This window comes from Corapipo altera, unplaced genomic scaffold (assembly GCF_003945725.1).
Source record: "Corapipo altera isolate COAL_440 unplaced genomic scaffold, ASM394572v1 78, whole genome shotgun sequence".
In the NCBI taxonomy this organism is placed as follows: domain Eukaryota; kingdom Metazoa; phylum Chordata; class Aves; order Passeriformes; family Pipridae; genus Corapipo; species Corapipo altera.
Window position 1 is genome coordinate 6,784,263 of NW_020884904.1, and position 10,803 is coordinate 6,795,065.

Consider the following 10,803-nt stretch of genomic DNA (forward strand, 5'->3'; position numbering starts at 1 on the left):
AATAGCTACTCTTGGTTTTTCAGTGGCAGTCAGGATTGGGGTGTTTTGAAGCAAAAAACCCTTTTGGGGGAATGGCCAGTGGCTCCAAGTGCACCCTGACACTTGCCCCCATTCCCAGCAGTCAGCTCCAGCCACCAGCTTGGCCCTGAGGGGACACAGGCCAGGCAAAAATCCTGTAACAAAGGCGGAATATGGATTAAGTTTCCTCAGTGATCTCTCTTGGCTTATCGAGGCTTGAAAATCAGTGCTTGGCTTCTAGGGGTGTCACAGTTACATCAGCAGTGTGCTCCCAGCTGCAGGAATACTGCCTGATAAACAGGGCTCCCAGGAGCAATGCTAACTCTCAGAGTGGCCAAACAAAACACTCTGTGTGTGTGTATGTATGTTCAAATATTTTTCCAGGTCTCTAACAATCTGGAACATTGTGCAAGAACACCAGCTGACTGAAGACTTCTTGCTTGCATTCGATATCAGCTCTTTTCCTAGATCTGTTATCTGAGATCCATCTGACTAAAATTCCCCTACTCTACACTGCTTGTCACAGAAACCTGGGCATTGAAAGGAAGCGTTTTTCCTGCATTTTATCATTCTTTAACATAAACTCTTTAACACTGCCGTTACTTGACCACTCTTCACTTTCAGTGCCTCCAGTTCCTTCCTGGCTTTTCCAATTTCCCTTTGCCTCTTCAGTGACCTCACTTTCCCCCTCGCCCCCATATCTGAAATTCCTTCCTGAGTAGGGCTATAAACCACATTGCAACCTGGTGTAAAGATGCCCAGTGAGGCCCTAAGTGAGGGGAGGAACTGGATGATTTATTTGAGCCAGGCACTGCACCAGTTAAATCGCAAGGCTTTTGTAGTTCTTGAACTACAGGTGATCTGAAATTGTTTCTGTAATGCTTACTCTGGTATCTCTGCATGGTACCACCCTGTGCAGGGTAGACATTCCTCCTGATCTCCCACTGCTTTTTCTTGGAATGCAGTCCTGATGTAACACCTTATCCTGTAGCAGCTTGATCCTTCTCTTTCTTCCCCTTTTAATTCTAATCTCCATAAGACATTTCACTGACTTTATTTCTGACTCAGATGTGATCTACTCTTTCGGTTCCCGCCCTCTTTATATTATTACTTTCTTTAATTTTTCAGTTTAATTATTTTTTAATTTTAAGACTTTCTACTCAGTCGCTCTTCATGGGCAGTTATTGGTTCATCAATTTTTTCTCTCATTTTTGTAATTCTGTTTCCCTCTGTGGTACTGTCAATAAGATTATGATGCCATTTTCTGGCAGTCTTATCTGCCACCCCATCACTGCTGTGGTGCTTTCATCAGAATTTCCCTGCACAATCTCGAATTTCTTGTATCTCCACTTTGCCCTTCCTTGAGAGGCCTCTTAGTATGACTCAGATTCCTGTATGACAACAGCAGTATTGACACAGTGATGACTGTTGCTCTCTGACTTTTATGTTTGCTTGCTTTGGAGAGTTGGCAGGAACACTTGGCTAAACGAAGTCTGCATTTTGCTGACTGCAATCCTGAAGATGAGTGGAGAAAATCTCTCCCTGCATCTAAAAGAGGAGGTACAACCAGGCCAGAGGATGGTAGGAATGGCATTTCAGTCACCTCTTGCGTGTTGCTTTTTGTGTGTGGAAACCTCTAACTGCAGTTGTTACTCTTTCCTGTAAATGGCAATACTGTGACATCACATGTCCCTCGGCAGAGGGGATTTACGTCTGTGTTAGGGCCGATGGGAGAAATAATAACCCTGTGTAAACATGCGCTGCAGGCATTTTATAGGGCAGTAACAAGTGATGCTGAGCTGTGTCAGGATTCCCAGATCGCAGCCATGGTGCTTAAACTCAGATTGAGCACGTGTTACACATCAGCACAGTGCCTTGATGTGGTCCAGCCTCTTTTTCTGGCAAATGTGCAACAACAAATGGGAAGCTCCTTGCTATGTGTGCTTACAGCTGTCTTCCTTGTGTCCTAAATCACTTCCCAAATCGTGTTCACTCTTCACAATCTTTGCATATGTTTACAATGTGATGAACTGTCCCAGACTAGGCTTGCCGGGACTCCCAAGTCCAGCTAGTCTGTCAGCAACAAGAGAAGGAACAACTCTGTGCTTTTAAGCCAAACTGACATTTCTGTTAAATAAAAACCAGGATACAAAAATGTTTCTTCCCCTTTTTGTAACTCTCTGATCTGTCTGATTCTGTGCGTGTTTAACATCAAACTAACTTTGAAAGAATTGTAAAAGTCTGAGAATTTAAACCTACATCTTCCAGAAAAAAAAAATAACTCCTCTTAAATCTCCCAAGAACTTGTAGTTTATGCCGCTGAAAAAGTTCAGACAGATTTATTCTTTTTCTGTGTACATTTTTAAGCAAGAACCTGGCTAAGTTTTATTTTTATTAAATATTTTCAGTTTAGGATATTACCTGGGACTAGAACTGCTTAGAAAAGACCTAGAAAATATCAGACAGTATTCTACCAGAAAGTGTTTTTGTTGCAAGTTTTTAGTCAGCTGTACTCAACAATAGCTTTTTGCCCCAGCTATGCACGCTTTAGGCATGTGACTAATCCTATTAACTTGAAGTGAAGTATATTAAAGTGTTTAAAGGATTAGAGTCTTAATTACAGGCCATCTGCAGAGGTCAAATATCAAAGGCTGTTCAGAGCCTGAGTTTTAGCATTTTTCTGAATGAGTGAATGAGTAATATTCGTGTGAGTTTCCCTTTCCCCTTTTCATCCAGCATCCTTTCTGCAGTAACGTAAATGGGTGTTCCAATATGGCCTTTATTAAATGAACTGAATCATCCTGGTGTTCAACAGGCAGGTCTCTGGATCATCAGCTGTTTAGGCATTTTCAGAGCTGGCCATATATGCTGGAAAGAAGTTTAGGACTTGGAAAAAACAAATTGGAACAAATCGAGTTTGCATAGCGTGGTACCAGTCTACTCTATAGCTGCTTCTGATTTGAATTATTAATCACTAAGATTTTTTTGTTTATGATATGTTGAAGAGAAGTGGAAAGCAAGAGTCTTGGCATGATAATTAGCTGGTGGTGAAAATGTATAATTTAGATATCTAACTTAGATGTCTAAATTATGACCTTTGGCTCCAAACAGGAATATCAGAAAAACAGGGACGGAAATTGTTTCCTTCCTCCCACTCCAAAAGCAGGTAATTTGTGGTTTTAAGGTAATTTCTGACAGATACTTGTTCAACCTGCATTTGAAAACTCAAAAATGAAGGCTGTCATTCCCTGTATTATTCTCTACTGCTGTGTTTTCATCTGCACTGTGAGAAAGCAGTTTCTAACATGTAACCCAAATCTGTTGCCCACTGAGCCTTTTCAGCCGATGAGATGACTTTATTGCCCTCTCCTTAGAAATACTGTACACATATGTAGGGCTCTCCTACCGGGTTTACCCTTTCTCTAGGACAAACCACTCCAATTCCTCCAATGTTTCCTCAAAAAACCTCTAATTCTCTATTCTAACCAAAGTAGAATACAATACCCCCACTGAAGATTTACTAGCCCCAAGTATAACAGAATAGTCCGGCAAACAATATTCCTTTTTACATAACTCCCAGTGCTATTTGCCCTTTTTGTAGTACCATGGCTGATTCCTGTTTGGGTTGTGATCCCTGCTAACCACCAAGACTGTTCATACAGTGATGCTATCAGACCAGTAATTCCACAACCTGCATTCCCGATGTTGGTAATTCTGCGGAGAGTGAAAGCACATCCTTTGAGTTACTTTCTTTCCCCCTACTGTAATTTGCCAAGTGTGTTGAGGCCCTATCCCTGTCCTCCAACACTTCCTGCCCCTCCCAGGCAGTGGGGTTGGTAAGCAAGTTGTCTGTTCTGCCATCCAAACTATTTAATGAAAATATCAGATTGGTGCTACAGACATATCCCTGCAGATTTCTCCTTGATGTGTCCAACCAAGTTAACAACAGACTCTTGTTAAATATTCCAGTCCAGTTTACACCCAGTTCTGTACTTATCCATCTGTGTTTTTCTGGACTTGCTTGTGAGATGGATGGCTGTGTGAGACAGTGTTAGAAGTCCTTCTAAAACCAAGAGCTGGAAATGAGCTTGCTTGACATAATTTATTCTAGGCAAAGTAATCTCTGTGATACTAATTTCTAGGTACTTATATGTGTCAGTGGAGGGAGAAGTTTAACTCCAGCACCTCATTGTTTAATGGCTCAGCAGGTCATGAAACAAGTACAACTTCCTAACACAGGAATGCAAGCAAAACAAACTGAATTTGGAGAGTGTGAATTCCTCTGTACGTGATCTAAAATTATCAGTCATCTAAAATGCATAAAATTTCAAATCCAGAGCAATTACAAAATGTTGGATTCCAAAAACTGGATATGAGAAAAAGAAAAACTGCTAAGTTTAAACAAAGCCTTGGGCTGACAGAGACTTGGGAAAACCTCCATCTAGAGTCCAGACACGGATCCATGGATGTCATGGGTTTGGAATGTCCTGCCCAAGCCTGGAGAAACCATGCCCTGATCTCATCAAACCTGTGCAGAAAACCTTTTGTGTTTTATCTCTCCCTTTGTGTTACCTATTACCCCCTGTAAAATACTCCAAGATAAAGTAGGATTTTTTCTGTGATATAATTGTAAAACCCCAAGATTTGTTAATCTGGGTTTTTCCCTTATGTCATCCTTGTGAAACCCCTCAATTTTAATAGAATGAATATGCAAACCCCCTGTTGAATATGTAAGCCCTAAACCCTTTAAATATGAACTTGTGAGTCCAATAAAGAATTCCAGTTTCTTGCCTCCCCTGGGATCCTCTTAGCTTTATTGACCTCCGCAACAAAATATCACTTTTGCATTGCTGTTTACTGGGCATAGAAACAAACTGAAGATGCCAAGAAACTTCTTGAGTCTTTAAAAGTGATTTCAAGTAACTGTCTTGGATTTTTTAGGACAATTTGCAGCTTTGTTAATAAACAAGGGCTGTGAAACTTTCTGATCCAGGGACAAGTGCAAAGAAATACAGTTGCACCCCACCAGGCTGTGCTGCACCCTGTGACTGCCTGAGTGCAGTCCGTGTACTCAGAGGTCAATGGATAAACTGTATTACAAGGGTGAAGAAATGAGCCCTATGGGCTGCCCATCAAATCAGGACACTACTGATGAAAATACTAACATCTTCATGAAAAAACCCACATGAACAAAAAGTAGATCTGGCAGAAAGTGAGGGTAATGATACTGAATAACATCAGCTGGTGGAATAGCTGTATTTGCAAAGTATTATCCTAACCAAAGAAGAAAGAAGATTAAGGGGGGCTGGGGGGGGGGGGGGAAGAGAAGAAAATACTTAATTTAGCTGTTTAGCTTATTCAGTTATTCAATAGTTAACAAAAGTATCTTTAAAATGCCTGTTGCTAAACATGTCAAAAAAACAAAAAGATAAGTGTATGGAAAGTAGACAAAAATAACCCCTCTATAATATGTGGTCATATTGTTTTATAAGAATAATCTCCTTTGCGAAGATGCTAAAAAGAAAGCAATGAAAAAAAATCACCATCACAGCAGATATGGGAAAAACATTATTTAAACATTAAAAAGCAGCCCAGATATTATGGAGTTGGAAGGAAAGCAAACAACACAAATAAGACATATGTAAAGCAGTAAGGGCTTTCCTCTGTAGCAGGATTAGGCTGATTTAGATCTTTGGAGAAACATGAGACTTCGAGGAGAGCATCCCAGAGGAGAAAACACACGGACTGAGAGACAACTGCCCCAATTCAGGAGCCGTTTCCAGCAGATAGATCATTCAGTACTAGCAAGCTCTCTGCCCTGGAAACTACCCTGAACCAACCCCCCCCGCCTGCATTTCACCCAAGCTCCCAAATAAGAGAGCAACTATTTGCATGGAACGTAAACTCTGGTGCATAGAAAACAACAGTCAGCACAACGGAGCAGCTGTCAGTGCCACATGTACATACAGAGATATATGCACATGAGCTGGCTGTAAATTGCCTTGGCAAGGTGCCCCTCTCCGCCCCCATTTCACGTGGCAGGCAGCATTCCCAGAAGGATGTCATGCAGTGTCACTGCCGGCTGCTCATCCACACGCCAGCTCATATGACCGGTAACAGCAGTTTGTTGTTTCGGCTGGGGAGCAAAGCAATAAATAAGAGATAAGAACTGAGAGCAAGGCTGAAAGCGGCGAAGTTGCAACTGGGAAATGAAGGCTCCAGCCCACGGGAGCCCCTGGTGGGCAGGGGAGGATAGGGCCGCCCTCCCGCGGGAATTCCGCCCCTAATTCGCGCTCCCTGGCTGGGCTGGGTTGATGACAGCAGATGGCGGTCGTGTCTTTAGTACAGCAGCAGCTGGAGGCCACATGGCGTGGAGGTGTTGCACAATGCCATGTTCATAGCGGCATCTGTGACCCTCTCCTGCTGCCAGCCGTGCTTGTTCATGCTGGCAGCTTCTCATCCACTTTTGAACTGCGCTGAAAGGCTCAGCAGAGCACTCCCTCCCAGCCTTCCGGGAGGAGAACTTTCCACAGAACGCTGCTGAGAGATAAGTAAACAACAAAAAGAGCATTCCAAAGGTTTATCTATTTTACTGAAAGTATGCGAAGCTCTTCATAATCATGCATGCCTGCAAAGCCGAGAAATCTGTGTTTGCCACATGCAGCTGCAGATGGTTGTGGCATCTGAAGCAGATCAAATGGATTGTTCATTTTCTCATATTGCTCAGAAGCCAAAGCATCTTCTTTTCAGACACACTGAGAAATACTTGGGTTTATTTCCCAGTGTTGAGAGCCTGGTTTGAAGATCTACTTCATTTTTGGGGAAGGGCTATGGCATTTCTGAAAGTTAGGCTCCCAGTTGTTTTTACAGATCTCTACTATATTACACATGAAAATAAAAACAACTAAAAAACCTGCCAAATGAAAGCAACCCAAAATGAGCTATTTCTTGAAGATCTGCTTCTCTACCTATTGCATCTTTTCATCTCATCCCCTCAACTCATGCCCAGATCACTAAATAGCCCCCACACTCCAAGATTAACAAATCCAATCTCTTTTGCATATTATAAGGGAACAAGCTTCAGAATCAAGGGCACCAAAAGCCCTGCACATCTCTAGCAGATCAGCGTTACCCTGTGTGTTTCCTACGCTTATGTTTGGCTAATGTAGCAAAGTTCAATGCAAAACCAAATACAAGGGAGAGTTTATTTTTTTTTAAACCAATTTCACACATACTTTCTCTCACAGACTGTTTTCACTCCTTCTTTCACGTGTGTGAGGGTGGAGATGGTTGTGGCCATGTAGTCTCTGTGGTGCAAGTCAGGAGCTGAGGGTGTCCCAGCACAGGCAGTGCCTTTATCGGCTGGGTGCAGACCCTGAACGTGGCACGCAGACCTGGATACCGATAACAGGGTCCATCAACAGTCCCAAACAAGGCAAAGTTAATGAATCAGGCCCAGGGGCCATCCAGGGCTAGCAGGAGAATAAAGGGACCAGAGACAAGGCTTGAAACAAGGCTGCAACATAGATCCACAGTCCACCCAGGAGATGAGGCTGAAGACAAAGTGGTGGCACAGCTCCAAGGTCCACCTGGGAGGCATGGCTGGAGTCATGCTAGCTCTAATATAGATCTAGGAGTCAAGGCTGGAGAAAAACTGCCTCCGACATAGGCCTGAGATCCACCCAGGAGACAACCCTCGGTTTTTCAGATCCGGGTGCCTTCAGAAGCTGCACATGCCCCTTCTTGTTGTTTCTTGATGATTTCACACTTGCACGTTGCCATTCACTCCCCCATTCACATCAAGCTTAATGTTTCTGTGTCAGATCCCTATGGCTATACTGTAATTTCAAAGGAGAAGTCTTTACCTGGTGGCCAGGTTGCAAACAATTCAGTGTAAACTACTTCAAGTATCATCAGGAAGGCAATCAAAAGCTAGTACAGAATGAAAGCAGCAATGTCAGATGCTGCCTATGTGAAGCAGATTTCAGAAAACAGGCTGCTGCCTCCTACACAAGCTCTGTCTTTTGAGTGTAGCCCCCATATTGAGCACTTCACAGTAGTGTAATCTCACACACAATTTTCTCATCAAGGTTCTCTGCAGTGATAAACTGTATTTACCATGTAGTTAGCATGGTCAAAAATTGAGAATGTTAGATTTAAACAAACAAAATAATTTCCTGATTATCATCTCCTGGTAAGTCTGGCTTTGGGCAGAGTGCTAAACCTCTGTGCAGGGACTGTGGACTTAGAAATAAAGAACATAAGGTCATTTGGAGCAATATAGTTTCAGTTAAGAAAACGCAAGGGTATTTTCATTCCAATACGCTCTCAGTAAATCTTTTGGCTTCATATATTTAAGCTTTTATGCAATTGCTAGTTAGATAAACTTAATTAACCTCCATTCTGCAGATTTATATCAGATTTCCTAGAAGGAGGTTGTAATTTGTGGAGCATATTGTACTTATTTGGTGTAACTGCAAAATAAGGAAGGTGTGACATTGTAATGAATGATACTATAATTTCTGGCTTTCCTTCAACAAAACTATCTTATTGACAATTCTACGTTGAAATAGACCACCATTTTATCCCTGGCACAAATATTTAAGGGAAAATCCTTTTGTCAGAGCATACCTTGGTAAATTTAATTCCACTCCAGTAAATGAGCAGTGCAAAGAGGATTGGAGCTTACCAGGAAATACTGAATGAAAGGTCACATTTGTAGTGAGTATAAATCAACATTCTTGCATGGCTTAAGCGGATTTATGCCCATATATACTAGTCGAGAATCTGGCTCATTGCAAGTGGATGAACTACAAATAGAGCGTCAAGTAGGAGTTTGAGTTTTAACACCTATTTCTGTGACTTCTTAGCTTAAATCAGATTCTAAATATTCTGAAGGCTTTTTGTTCACTGTAACTGAGGAGGAAGATAGTCTGGAATTTGGTTAAATTCCCTCTGTTGAAAGCTACCTTTTCAAACAAGGTCTGTGCAGTGTTACTAAACAGCTCAAGCAGAATGAATTATTGTCTGCTTTTTCAATCCATACATTTCAGATTTTGAAATGTAGCCTTTAGGGCAACATATATAACACAAACCTGGTGGATGGATTGTCCAAGGCTGTGATGATTTGGTGATGCTCAGCAGGATATGATTTTGGTATTACGAACTCACTCCTCTTTGAAGCACTGCTCCAGACAGTGCTTTGTGAATATTTAAAGAGCATGCAGCACAGGGAAATTGAGCAGAAGGCAGCACAGGGAGGAGCAAGCCCATCCTAGGATTTGTGCAGAGTTGCAGGAGAGTCTGAATAATTATCTTAGAGGGTTTTACATTCAACATGGTTTCATCAAGCTTTTCTTGGAGCAGGCATCTGTTACGTCCCGCCCCAGGAAAAAGGGGGCGGAGGGGGTAACCCAGGTTTTATCAATAATTCCTTTGGGGTGGATTAAAGCGAAACGACACTAAATAATCGGTGTTTGAAAACATATATTGACGAGATTTATTTTAACAATTCTGTAATAACAGGCATGCTAGCAGTTTGGGTGCTGTCATACAACAATGTGACACAGAGATAACCTTTGGGGAGGGAAAGAAAATGCATAGGGGAGAGAAAGGCAGGATAAGAGCAAGGGAGAGTAAGGGAAAGAAAAGCTGAGAGTGGACAGATGTATATAGTCACCGCCCACGGGGTCCAGCGATGCTTCCATGTCTGTCAGTTGAAGTGGTGGCCTTGATCTGCTGGGGGTGAAGGGGGGAAGCCCCCATACTCTAAGAAGTTATGAGTTATTATATCACGGGCCATGCCTCGAGCCTCCAACAACTCCTGGGTCTGTGCTGAGTTTTTTTTTGTGTCTCGCCCGGTTCCCGCCTTTAGGAAGGGAGGGGCCTGATTGCTCATCAGATGTATCAACAGTCAAAAGCCTGCGAGCTCGGCTTCTTGCCTTTTCAGGGCTTCACACCTTCAGCACTGGAGGGAGGGAGGGGCCCGACTGCTCATCAGAGGTATCATGCAAGTCAAAAGCCTGCAAAAGTCTCCTAGAATGCATAAATCATTAACCATTTCGGTCTCTGACAGCGTCCGACAAGCATTTGTGGATGGCCTAAGCCAGCACAGCTGCTGAGAGAAGAAACCTCTGCTCAGCCTGTATCACTGGCTTATTTGTACTGGCATAAGGATTTGTAGAATTGCACAATGAAGCTGACTGGGAATCGTTCAGCTGGAAGCAAACCTAACAACAACAAGTTAGTTCCCCTAAAGCCACAGCTTTCAGCAGTGCAGACAGACTGTTGTTCATTGAACTCTGCTCTCCCAGAGGGTTGGAGAAGGAGGTTAAGGTCACTGCTCTGCAGAATGGCTACCTGCCATTGTCCCTTTTAGACAGGCTCAAGTGCATCTGGGACAATGGATTCCAGTCCTGAAACACTGACTCCATGGACCTCAGTAGGGTGTGAGGGAAGAAGGGGAGGGACATGCAGGAGAGAAACCTGGGCCATGGGGAATTTGCTCTGTTAAGTAAAGATGTAGGAGGTCATAGATCAAGCATTTCACCTTTGGGATCTTTGCCAGGCCTTGGCAAAGTCAGATTTGGTTTGTGAAATCCAAAAACTGCTCACAGAGCTTTTTTACCCTGGGTATCAACTGATGAATAATGAATGCTTTTATATTCTACCATTCTCTCAATTTCTGTTGCTGTTACTAAAGTTGGCTGACTTAGAGAGGTTTTCTCCTCTCACCTTGGTGTCTGTAGCCGGATCCTCTAGGAAAGTCAAACTCCTGGATATAAT